The sequence below is a fragment of the Vicia villosa genome, linkage group LG1 (assembly GCF_029867415.1).
Source record: "Vicia villosa cultivar HV-30 ecotype Madison, WI linkage group LG1, Vvil1.0, whole genome shotgun sequence".
Taxonomy (NCBI): Eukaryota; Viridiplantae; Streptophyta; class Magnoliopsida; order Fabales; family Fabaceae; genus Vicia; species Vicia villosa.
Window position 1 is genome coordinate 91,789,452 of NC_081180.1, and position 12,637 is coordinate 91,802,088.

At 28.8% G+C, this 12,637-nt stretch overlaps 1 pseudogene; it reads right to left on the reverse strand.

Moving 5' to 3' along the window:
- Positions 1-11,028: 11,028 nt before the first annotated feature.
- LOC131649192 (uncharacterized) lies at positions 11,029-12,271 on the reverse strand (annotated as a pseudogene).
- Between the last annotated feature and the right edge of the window lie 366 nt (positions 12,272-12,637).

Here is a 12,637-nt window from a genome sequence, read left to right on the forward strand (position 1 = left end):
TCTCCCTTTTACTCTACACACTAAGATTGTCACACTATAAAACACTAAAGAGATACATATTTATAATTACTAAAACCCAACATAGAACGTCTAAAACACAACCCATTAGTTATTAGAATAAAATATTATAAATATGTTATAATATATTTTATATTAATTTATACCATTTCTAAATTTATATATATATATTAGGATTAAATATACAAAATCCCCTGTAATATTAGCGAGTTTTGTTTTTAACCCCTGTAAAAAATAATTAAAACCCCCTTATAATACGTAGTATTTTATATTTTTTTAAATTTTAATTTTTACATTTTTTTTATAAATTTCTATTTTACTTTTTTTATTACTTTTTATAAACTTTTTTGCTAATTTCACTTATGTATTTTTTTATTTTTTAAAAATTATTTATTAAATAATCGTTTTAGATCTTAAGGCCCACAACTTTTCACAAATCCAACTAATTTAAAATTATGTAATCATAGTGTAAAAAGAGATATATAAAGACTTCCATTTGGTGCAATATTTTTTATATGAGACTTTAAAAATATGTAATATGTAACATACATTTCAGTGTAATACTCAGGGCCGGAGCCAAGACCCAGCTAGCCCGGGCATGCGCTCAGGCTCAATCCCTATTTTCTTTGTACTCCCTTCTATTTAATAGTCGATTTTTAGACAAAATCAGGAGTAAAATTAGGGGCAAAATTAGTAAAAATAGAGATTCATCTCCAAATCCTACCGAAAACTTTAGCAGCTGTTATCATGGGTTTGTACGAAGCAACAAATTTAATCAATTACTAATAGAGTGAAATCTCAACTGCTAGAAACGGCTAGAACATTCAACATGTATGGTGAACATTCAACATGCACATTTGTGAAATTTTGTTTACAATTAGTTACATCATATATGTTTCTATATGTATGATGAGGAATGAGGATTGTCAGTACTACTTAACAGTGTAATCTGAGTGTGAGAAATAGAGAAAAATGAAGGAAAGCTCGAGATCTAAGCTCTTTGTATTTTCTGATTATAGAGAAAAGTTAGTTACATAATGTGTAGCTGACTGGTATTTAAACTAGTGTAATCTGAGCATAGACACAAAATTCTACACTATTTATAATTAACCATTGAAGAGTCCTTAAATAGTGACTAAAAGTACAAAACATGTGATTAAGTAATTTTCAATCTTGATAATTCATATGAGATTGCATTGACAATATTAGTATTTCTTGCTATAAGACAATACTGTCGGTTGATATGCCTATTAATTTAAGATTAGACTTGTCTTTAAGCGATTTATCATTAACTTTTTGGCTCAACACTCAACTCCATTTATATTTCAATAAACATGATGAATCAAAATGGCTTTTTGCACTCTTTAATCAAAATGGCTTTTTGGCAAAATTGAGAGATCATGTTAACAATACAAGTTTCCAACAAGAATAAAAAATGGCAATTTTTCTTGCTTAATATACTATATATGTTTTTATAATCTGCTATGCTTTCATAAAATTACTAGTTTAGATGAGTTATTATATATGTTTTCATAACCTTCTCAAGGTAAACAACAAAAATTTAGTAGTAGCTGGCATACGTAAGATACTAGGATGCATAACATTTAGTTTATGCTTGTATGTTTGGAATGCAGCAGTGCTTGCTTTGGATGTAGGATTCATTCAAGTAGAAGAGCTCTTCAAGCAATCTCCCTTGTCTCAGGAAGGTGAATAAAAGCAAAAGCAGAAGCAACAGTAGTCCCGCGCCGAAAATTATTTTATGAAAGAAAGTATTTATAAACACCCACAGCCCATTAGATATCAGTTTATTAAATATTGGGCTCCTCTTAAATATAACAAGGGCTTTAGGTCCAAATATAATGTTTTATATCTATAAAAAAATTTAAAAATATGACGTGGATTTAAAAAATAATAAAAATTGTCACATGGACTGCCACGCTGACAGTTAGAGGGAATCTTGTCAAACCTGAACTTTTTTTCTTTCTCTTCATCAACAAAGTTTATAAGGCATAGTTCAATAATTTCCACCTTAACTTTAAACCATAGTGTTGCCAATTAAACCATCAACAATCTTGTTGTTCTCTACGATGTTGAAACTCTAATCAATAACATTGATCAAATTTAAGGCACCCTTGAATCTTCATCTCACCACTTGAATCCACTTGTTTCTAATTAGCCTTTTCTACCTAGGTAATCTAACAAGCCCACAAGTATGATTCTTTAACCATCGTCGACTCCAAACGCTTTCAAACGCGTCCATGAAGGTCCTTGTTTCTATATTTTGCAACCCTTAGCCCACATTCAAAGTATAACACTCAAGGCTAACATAATCGTCCCTTTGAGATGCTATAATACCCCTCGTTACCTTATCATGAGTCTAGTGATAATCAGATATCTTTGTAACTGTTATCTCACTACTACTAGTATCCATAGTAGGAAACTTCAGCTTAAACGGAGTTTTATCTGTTATAGTTTCTAACCGGTTTATCCCTTGGTTTTTACTATTCTTCCTCTAAAGAAATTCTCTACCAACCGAGTAAGCTGCTTTGACATCAGCCCTTCCGCAAAAACTCAATAAAAACTCAGCAGTCACATTCATTTTTATCCCTTGTTTTTTGCAAAATTCATTATACACTTCTAAAACAGCCTCAAGGGATTCATAACGCCTTAGCCTCAAATCCCATAGCTTTTCTTGTCGTGAAAGCCTCCTCTAGTTAATGGTGAATGTATAACAATATTTTAACATTCTAAAAGATATAGACAACATATTTTAGACTCTTTAGCAATAATCACTTCATCATGGGAAATCTTCAACACTCCACGTTCAACTCTAGTGCAATAGTCTAGATCATCAAACATTGCTTATAGATTAAAAAAATTGCTGAAATTATGGAACATACCTCACGCTTTAAATAAGAAAATCACAATCATAAAACATTTTAAGCCTAATTGTACCAATAACATGAACCTTGCAAGCCTTATTATCATCAAGGCGAACGACTCCACCTTGCACCAGCTTCAAAGTCTCAAAGTATTATATTCTTGGACACATGTGATAAGAGAAACTTCAATTTATGACCCAATTATCTTCAGTCTCCAAACTCGATACCACTAATGCACCAACATCCTCATAATCATCCTCATCTAAGGCAACCAGAACTTGAACATAATCATCATTGACCTTTCTCTTAAGATAATCCTTTCTGAAGTGACTGATTTTCTAACAATTAAAACATTTTACCTTTGATTTATTAGTCTTCTTCGATTTGGACATCCCTCTACGCTTAGTTCCTCCTCTTAAGAGACTTAAGCCTTCACCACTAACATCAATCTACAAATCTTTCTCCTTTGAAAGTTCTGTGGATTTCATTGTCGTTTGGACTTCATCCAAAGTAATAATACATTCCTTACTATAAAGAAGAGCATCATGAAAGTTCTCAAAGGATCTGGGTAATGAACTTAACAAGAGTAAAGCTTTGTCCTCATCAATAGTCTCCACTTCAATATTCTCATGATCATCAATAATCTTGTGAAATTCTATAAGCTACTCCACTATGGATTTGTTCTCCACCATTCAAAATGAATAGAGTTATTGTTTCAGTCACAACTATGAGGCAAATACTTTGTCATATACAAGTTTTACCCACATCACAGCCGCAGTTTGCTCCTTGGAGACTTCTCTTATAACTGTATCCCCGAGGCACAATATAATGGAACTCCTGGCCTTATCCACTATCTCGGTCTTTTGTGCTTACGTAAGCCTACAGACATCAATGCTTCACCCTTTAAAGTATTAATACACTTCTCTTGAATTAAAATTGCTTAAATCTTTATTTTTCACAATCCAAAATTGTTGTCTCCAAAAAAATATGCGATCTCTCAATCAGCCATGATGCTCACTTGAAAATAATACCATTTTCCCCACGGTGGACACCAATTGTTGTGATAATGACAATGTTCAATTTCAATTAACACTTTGATATGTGAGGTAAAGAACAGTAGCAACCAAAATAAATATCTTCATCAATAAAAAGAAAATATAACAGAATAAGGTGAAAAAACGAAAGGTTTGCTTACCCATTTCGATTAAAAGATCTACTTTAGGAAAGAGAGCAACTCTCCAATTCAATATACTCATAAAGTTGTTACAAGAGATTACAAATGAGTTACAAGAAAATAGCATTCGTCTTCAGAGTTCTCAAGAACAAACTCTGAAAGCTCCCAAGAACAAACTCCTATTTTCTACCAAATGTTTCTCAACCTCTCTAACTCTCAATATAGGAATCACTCAAACCCAAAGTTTTAGAAGTATTTTTCAATCCCCTTAAATAACTCTAAAGGTTTCCCAAAAACCATTGTCTTTCTACGGTTTCCCTTAAAATTCCCTAAACCCTTATTTCTCCATGTTGCTCTGAATTCTAAGAATGTCACACTGTAAAACACTGTAGAGATACATATTTATAATTACTAAAACCCAACATACAAAGTGCAAAACACAACTCATTAATTATTAGAATAAAATTTTATAAATATTTTATAATATATTTTATATTAAATTAGACTATTTTTAAATTAATATATATTCAATATTCTACTATTTAATGACGGGTCTGCAAGTCAAACCGGTCAAACCAGAAATCTGCAAACCGTCTAAATCGGGCATTCTTACTACTTTTCGACTTTCTGATTTTTGACAATCTCGAAATATGTTTTTTTATCTTCATCAACAAAAAAATTCAAGCATACTTCAACACATTCAATCAAAGATATACGAAAAACTTAATTTAAAGAACATTCAATAACAAAAAACGATAAACTATAAGATAGAAAACCAGACAAACAGCAAAACAAAAACTCTAGAAAAACAAATCATCTTCCAAAAAAACATAAGTAATTTACTAAGATTACAAGTTTTCTTGATATATCATGTTATTACCATATATTTATATGATGTCTTTCTAATTTAGCCTTGTCTCCCAAAAACGATATTCGTTTGAATGGGAAGGTGAACTTCTAAGATATTAATAGAAGATTTACTTCCATTATGAATCATAGTATACCCAAATGAACTTTCTTTTAACATATTGTAATGCGTTCGATTCAGAGCTAGGTGGTTATTGTTATAAAATATTTTTCTTTTATTAAGTTCTTTATCAATGAGGTTTTTATTCATTTTACTTAAGTTATTTAACTAAATACATAAATAACATCATACATAATAATAAAGCAAAATGAGTTTTTTTGGCAATTTTGACAAGTGTCATGCTCACATCAATTCTCATGTTTTACAAACTTTCTAAAAAAGGAAATCTTTTATTTAAAAAATAATTATCTTTTTATTAATTATTTATATTAAATTATTTATTTTATTTATTAATTAGAGGATGTGGAGGGATTCTTGATGCACGTAAAAAAATATGGGGAAGATAAAAAAATCTATTATAAATTATAAATATAATAAATTAATATACTACTAAAATTACTTAATTATACTGACTAAACCAATTAAACAACCTATTTACATACCCCTAAAATTACTTAATTATCAACTAAATAAAAATTACAATAAATTTTTATATCCAAAACCTATTGAGTACCGTGTAGCAGCAATTATTACATACCTTTATTGATAGTACCATTTAGCATAGAAACTTAGATACAGAATAAATAAATCATCTTTTAAGGTTCCAAAACATACTTTTTGCATTCCACGGTTTAAAAATAAATAGTAAGCAACAACACAATATTTTCAAGATGGAGTTGCTCCTACTATAAAATTCACGGTCATGATAAAATCATTTAAGAAACTGAGAAAGGTTCGAAGATTATCGGTGAAGAATCTATTTGCAGGATTAATCGCAATTGTAACTCTCATCCCTATCAGAACGGTCGAAAACCCTTTGGTGAAATCAATAAGTTGATTAATTCATCTATTTTGGTTGAATCAGTATTCAAAGTTATTTAGATTTAGATTTTGATTTTAATTTTGATTGTGATTTTTGATGTGTCAGGTTTCAACAATTCGCAAGAGTAAATGCGATGATAAGCAATTTTCAGTGTTCAGGGGAATGAGGAGACTCCACTTGAGAGCATAGTCACGAGAAGATCGTGTGCAATGACAGATATGTTTCCTCGAATTTTCAACAGTGAATTGATTGCTCCGGTGGACAACGTAACAATTTCAAATAAGAAATTGAGAAATCGGCTTCTGGAAGAAAGAATGGGTGAATCAGCTATTCAATACAGTGAACAAATTATGAGAACTGAATTGGTATTTGTGTGTTGCTTTATGTTTATTGTTTAAATAAAATGAATAAATACAGATAAAAAAATTCAGATTTATGCTAAAATTCATAATAAAACTGAAATTTTTTATCAGTATTTATCCTTTTTATTTAAATTTTTGCAGGTTAATGGTGACATTGGTTTCAATCAAATTCTGAAGTTGGCCTAACATAATTGTGGGGTAGAAATATCTTCTGAGTGATATTTCATGCAGTTGGCCAAGTTCTAAGTAATATTTCATAACATAATTGTGGGGTAAAAATATCTTCTAAGTAATATTTCATTATATGAATTCTTGCAGTTGGCTAAGTTCTAAGTAATATTTCATTATATGAATTCTCAGTTCGCCATGATGTTGTGGTCGGTATGTAAATGTTAGACGGTTGATTGTTGCATAATATGACAATAGTACGTTTCAAACTATAAATGTTTAGCTTTTTCTTTCATTCTATTCTATGTGTTTCTTTGAGCAGTTGCTTCCTGCCAAATAATATGTTAGTCCTGCCAAATAATATGTTAGGATCAAGTCATGTACAACAAATACAGAAGAGTAGAAAAAAACATACAGTTTCAAGAATGATTTTAATTCCCTTTAATAATATTTATAATTTGTTGAATTCATACTAGACTATTACACTACCTTTTAATTTAAAGAAACCTAATACATTATATCCTAATTAATACTGATATTCACTAGAGTTTTTCAGTTTTCCAAATTCATCAGTTTACCATTCTACATTTTTATCACTCCTTTTAATTTACTTATGTTTCCAATGTATCTCAAATTAATAAATTATAATTGTATTGAATTTCACTCTACTTTTTTATCTACTTCCTAAAATATATAAAAATAATAAGTAGTCTTTAATTATATGAAATATTTCTTATATAAAATTGTTTGTATTAATATATAATAATTCAATACCAATGAATAAATTCAGAGACGGATGATTTCATGGTTTTGTTACAAAAATAATTTATATTATTTTAAATTATTTAATTCATATATTTATAAACATAATTTTGTTATACCTTGCTCAATTTAAAAAAAAAATTTGACTCTGAACCTAATATTTTAAAAAAAACATATTTATGAATGATTGTAAAATATTATTCATATAAAAAAATTTACTTTAACTATAAAATTTTATAATAATAAAATAAAAAAATTTAATTTAAAAATATTTATTGTTAAATCTTGAAACATGTTATTTATCCAATATGTTCTAGCTCTATCTATTTAACGGTTAAAAAAATAGAGTAGATATTATGAAGTTCTTGAAATTGCATAACAATTATTTCCTTTAAACTTATTTTTAAAAGTTAATGTTAAATTTTAATCTGGTGTTAAAAATATGCAAATCAAAGATACACTTAAAAATGACATTCCTTAATTTTTTTAGTAACTATTACCATTTTTGAATAATTTTACTCCAATAATAAGTAATTATTATGATTTATATTTGTGATAATGACTAATTATTATGATTTTATAATTGTGATAGATGGGAAATAAATATAATCACATATATTATATATTTAATTATATATTTTAAGTTTCAGTTTTAGGGTTTGTTTGTTTACTTACTAACAAATTAATTATTTTCAATTGATTGTTTTTTAAAATAATATTAAGTTCTATATTATTTTAATTTTAACAATTATTAAAAAATATTCAATCTCACAGGTCACTATCAACACAATACTTTTTACTTTAGTCAATAATTAAAATTTGATTAAAATAAAGTAAAATTTTGCTACCTATCGATTTTATTAGTATCCATATCTTTAGCATTGTTCTATTTGTAAACTCTTATATGATTATTGGGTAATGGAAACCAAGAATTAGCGCATAAATATGACAATAAAATATTTCATCTCACGGGTCACACAATATCGAATTTATATGATTATTATTGATTTTACAATTAAGTAAATTTTTTTAATTTACATTTGCATCTAAATATATTTTATTTTGTATTTTCTTTTAATATTGATATTAATATTATGAGTTAAAAATGTGACAACAATGATGCACCATTAATATCAATATTAGAGTAAAAAATAAATAAAGGTTAATAATAAGCATTTATTAGTATCATTTATTATTATTTAATAATAATATATTTGTATTATTATAATTTATATTTGTATTATCATTTACACTGTCAATGCATTTTAATTAAATTCAATTTTTATATCAAATGTCCCTTTATAATTATATAAATTGGTTAAATTTTAAATAAATTCACTAATCTAATTATTATAGTTATTATATACTTATCAAATAAAATAAATTTATGTTCTTTATCAAATAAAATAATTTTATCAAATAAAATAACTTTATGTTCTTTATCAAATAAAATAATTTTATGTTAAATTAATTTTTTTTTTTAAAAATTATATAATATTACGGGGCTCGTGCGAACGCACGGGTCTCTTACTAGTTTATAAATAAATACATAAGATAAGGGATAGAAAAGGAGATAGGTATTTTTATGCTAGTTTACATCAAATGTTGTTACATTTAGTCTTCCTCTTAAAAAAGAGATTTGCCTCAGTGGAGTCCAAGACTTAATACACTAAAACGAAACCTTATTTACTCTGCCTCTCAAGGTACTATAAGTATTAATCTCTTGCCTATAGAGGCTTCTTCCTTGAGTATTTTTAACGCTTCATCTCCAAATTGGTGATGGGTTTTCTTACCACTATCTCTTAGCATAAAGAATGTTACAAATTGAAATCTTAGATTAGTGCAAGTGCTTAAAAACAACTCTCCCTTGATCTTATTGATTTAGGTTTCATACATTTACCCCAATCTCATCATGGAGATGCACCTAAATCCTAAGATTATTAAAAAAACATCAACTAGTTCTTTGAAATGAAGTTTCTTTTATGGGCTTAGAGAGGCATTCGTTAAGACAACATTCGAATGCTTGAAGTTAGTTGTACAAGTATAATCATTTGAGATAGTACAACTAGACACCTAAATAGTTACTAATATTGTACTTTGTAATTAGAACGGTTAATTTACACTTGTACTTAAGTATAGACATAAGAGCAACTTGTATCGATCCTTGTAAATTGCGCCTTGATAACTATACTTTAAGGACCCAATGTTGATGATCTTATAAATGATAGAATCCTTTGAAATTTGAATTGGTAGAGGTCCAGTTTGTACTTTCTTCTATAGTCTTTTAAAGCACGTCTTTGACTACTTTTGATCATAGGATAAACACTTTCTCATCATTAGAGAGGTTCCATACTTGTCATTACTTATTCATCAAACTTTAAACTACTTCCATTGAGTTTGTTGTAGTCTAATAGACTCTTATTATATTGGTCGGAGGTATGATTTGACTTGTATTCTGTGATCTTACACTCCCTGCATACTCAAACTATTAGGTAACAAAATATTACTTTGCTTCGTCATTGGTTTGTCATTATTAAAACCTAGATGGTAGAAGATGTAAATTAACTAGTTTAGTTTTAACAATGTGCTTATACATAATGAGAAATTATTTGTTTCATGATATAGAGTTATTCGTTGTAGTTTTTGTGGTCTTACGTGGTTGCAGGTACAAATATCTGCAACAGTCATATATTCACAGTAATTTTTATCTTTTATGATGACAACGTTATATGTCAAACAATATTATGTGAAGGCTTCATCTATCCAAAGAAAGAATTGTTCTAGTTGTTCATTTTGTAAGATCAAATCACATTTATGTGAATTTTGAATTTTCTTAATGTTGTTGTTATATTTAGTTGTTTTCCTTACTTCCTTAGAAACCCTTTTATATGAATTTTATCTTGTTTTTGTTAGGTTGTGAATCTATGTTTTTTTATTAGTTGTGATTCTCTGATAATACAGTACAATAGAAGAAAAAAAAGTGCCTGGGTTGTGTTTTTTAGGATTTAGAAAATAACTAAAGCTAAACTTAGTCTCTTTAGAGGTTAGTTACTGCTTGATTTTCTTAAATGATGAATTTGATTGTTGATTTTATACGCTTCAAGTGCCTGTATTAGCTTACAATTTGATATTGTAGCTGATTCACTATTCTATTTTTAGCGTATATTCTTAATTATAGAAAAATGTTCAATTTATGCATTGCATATACTAATACTAAATTGATTGTGTTGTTTTGAGAGCTAAGGTTTCTCACACGGTGGCCTTGTTGGAAAAACAACACATATGATAAGTGCAAAGGTCAAAGAATAAATTGAAAGATAACTAAGGTTGTTTCATTTTTCATTTTGTTAGTTAAATGCATTACTGAGTGAACTAACATTTCTTTGAGCCATTAATTAAATTTTCTTTTTCATTTTGAATGCCAATATTTGTTTGTTAAAGGTTTCAGTAGCCAGATGACATGGATTGTATATACATAGATGGTGCAACTCATTATTGGGTTTTTGTGGGACTCTCTCAATTTTTACTCTAATAGTACAACACTAAAGAACTCATATTAAATCTCACAACTTTATTTTATATATTAATATTTTATTTATATTAAATTTTATTTGATTTAAAATAATTATTTAAATTTAAATTAATACAAAATAAATAAAATTAAAATTAAACATAAAATTTAAAATGATAATTAAAAGTAGTCTCAAATACATGACCTATATTTAAAAATAATTAAAATAAATAACATAACAGAATTACTCAAATTTAATTTTCATCATCCTCATGTCCAAAATGTTCCCAAATATGTTCGACTAGATCTCCTTGAAGTTGGCGATGAACTTGTTTTTCACGAAGACTTGCTCTTCTTTGTAGTCTTGTTGTAAGATTCGGATGAGGACCGTTAAATGTTTAAGTTGTGAGTAGGAGTCATCTACATTATCATAAGAGTAATCAAAATCACCTTCATATGTGTGCCGTTCGTCTTCAACAATCATGTTGTGCAATATGATGCAAACATATATGGTATGCTTGAGGGTTTCCATGTGCCAGGCATGCGCTTGGCCATGTATAATTGTAAATCGAGATTGGAGCACTTCAAATGCCCGCTCCACATCCTTTCTAGCTGATTCTTGATGTTGAGCAAATAATTTGCTTTTTTCTCCCAGCGGCATTGAAATGGTCTAGACAAATGTAGCTCACTCAGGATATATACCATCCGCTAAATAATACCCCATATTATATGATGTTCCATTGATTGTATAGTTCACAGTGGGAGCATGTCCTTCCAAAATATCGTTAAACACATTGGATTGGTTTAGCACATTAATGTCATTTTTTGAACCTGCAATACCAAAAAATGTATACCAAATCAATAAGTCTTATGATGCCACTGCTTCAAGCATGATTGTGGGCTTACCACGATCACCTCGACAAAATTGTCCTTTCCATGCAACAGGATAATTTTTCCATTCCTAGTGCATACAATCAATGGAACCCAACATACTTGGAAAGCCATGTGACTGTCCCATTTATAAAAGATGTTCAACATTTGTGTTGTTAGGCTTTCTCAAATACTCTGCCCAAATACAACATTCACACCCCGAACAAATATTTATAAGCACTCAACTGAAGTAATTTCATTGATTCGAACATATTTGTCTACACTGTTAGTAGAAGACCCATATGCCAACATACAAATAGCAGATGTGCATGTGAAAGACCCATTTTACAAGTTGCATCGACTCTCATTTGGAAATATTCATCATGATTTCCAAGGGCGGCTACAATTCAAAGAAACGCATTCCTATGCATTTTGAACCTTTTTCGGAATTGAACATTTGTGTATACTGGAGTCTCCGAGAAGTAGTCATTGAATAATCGATTATGCCCTTCTTCACGACTTTGATCTATCAATGTTCTTTTCTTTGGCCTAGAGGAACTTCCAGATTGATGCTCCTTCTCGAGCATTGACTTTAGTAGTTCTTCATCAATGTTGTCCATAAATTCTTCTTCAATCAAGTCCCAAAAGAGATCATCTGAACTGTCTGAATCCATTAAAGTGAGTGAAGAATGAAAGAAGAATGAGATAAGAATGAGAAAAGAATGAGAAGAGTGGTAATTTATATAGTGATATATGAATAACGGCTAGTTTTACTAACGACTAGTTTGAAGAACGGCTAGTTTGAATAACAACATAATATTTAGTATAAATTAAATTGGTACTAATGTCCATAAATTAAATTAGGTGTTGATACATAACAAGTACTACAACTTTTTATCATGACTAAAGTCCATATTTTTCTTTTTATTGTATTACAATATTTTTCATGAACATCCTGTTGACTATCATTCATCGTAGAAGTGTCTTTCATGAGTAATTACATTGCCTTAAACTTCATCTCGTCCTCCTTACATTGAGCT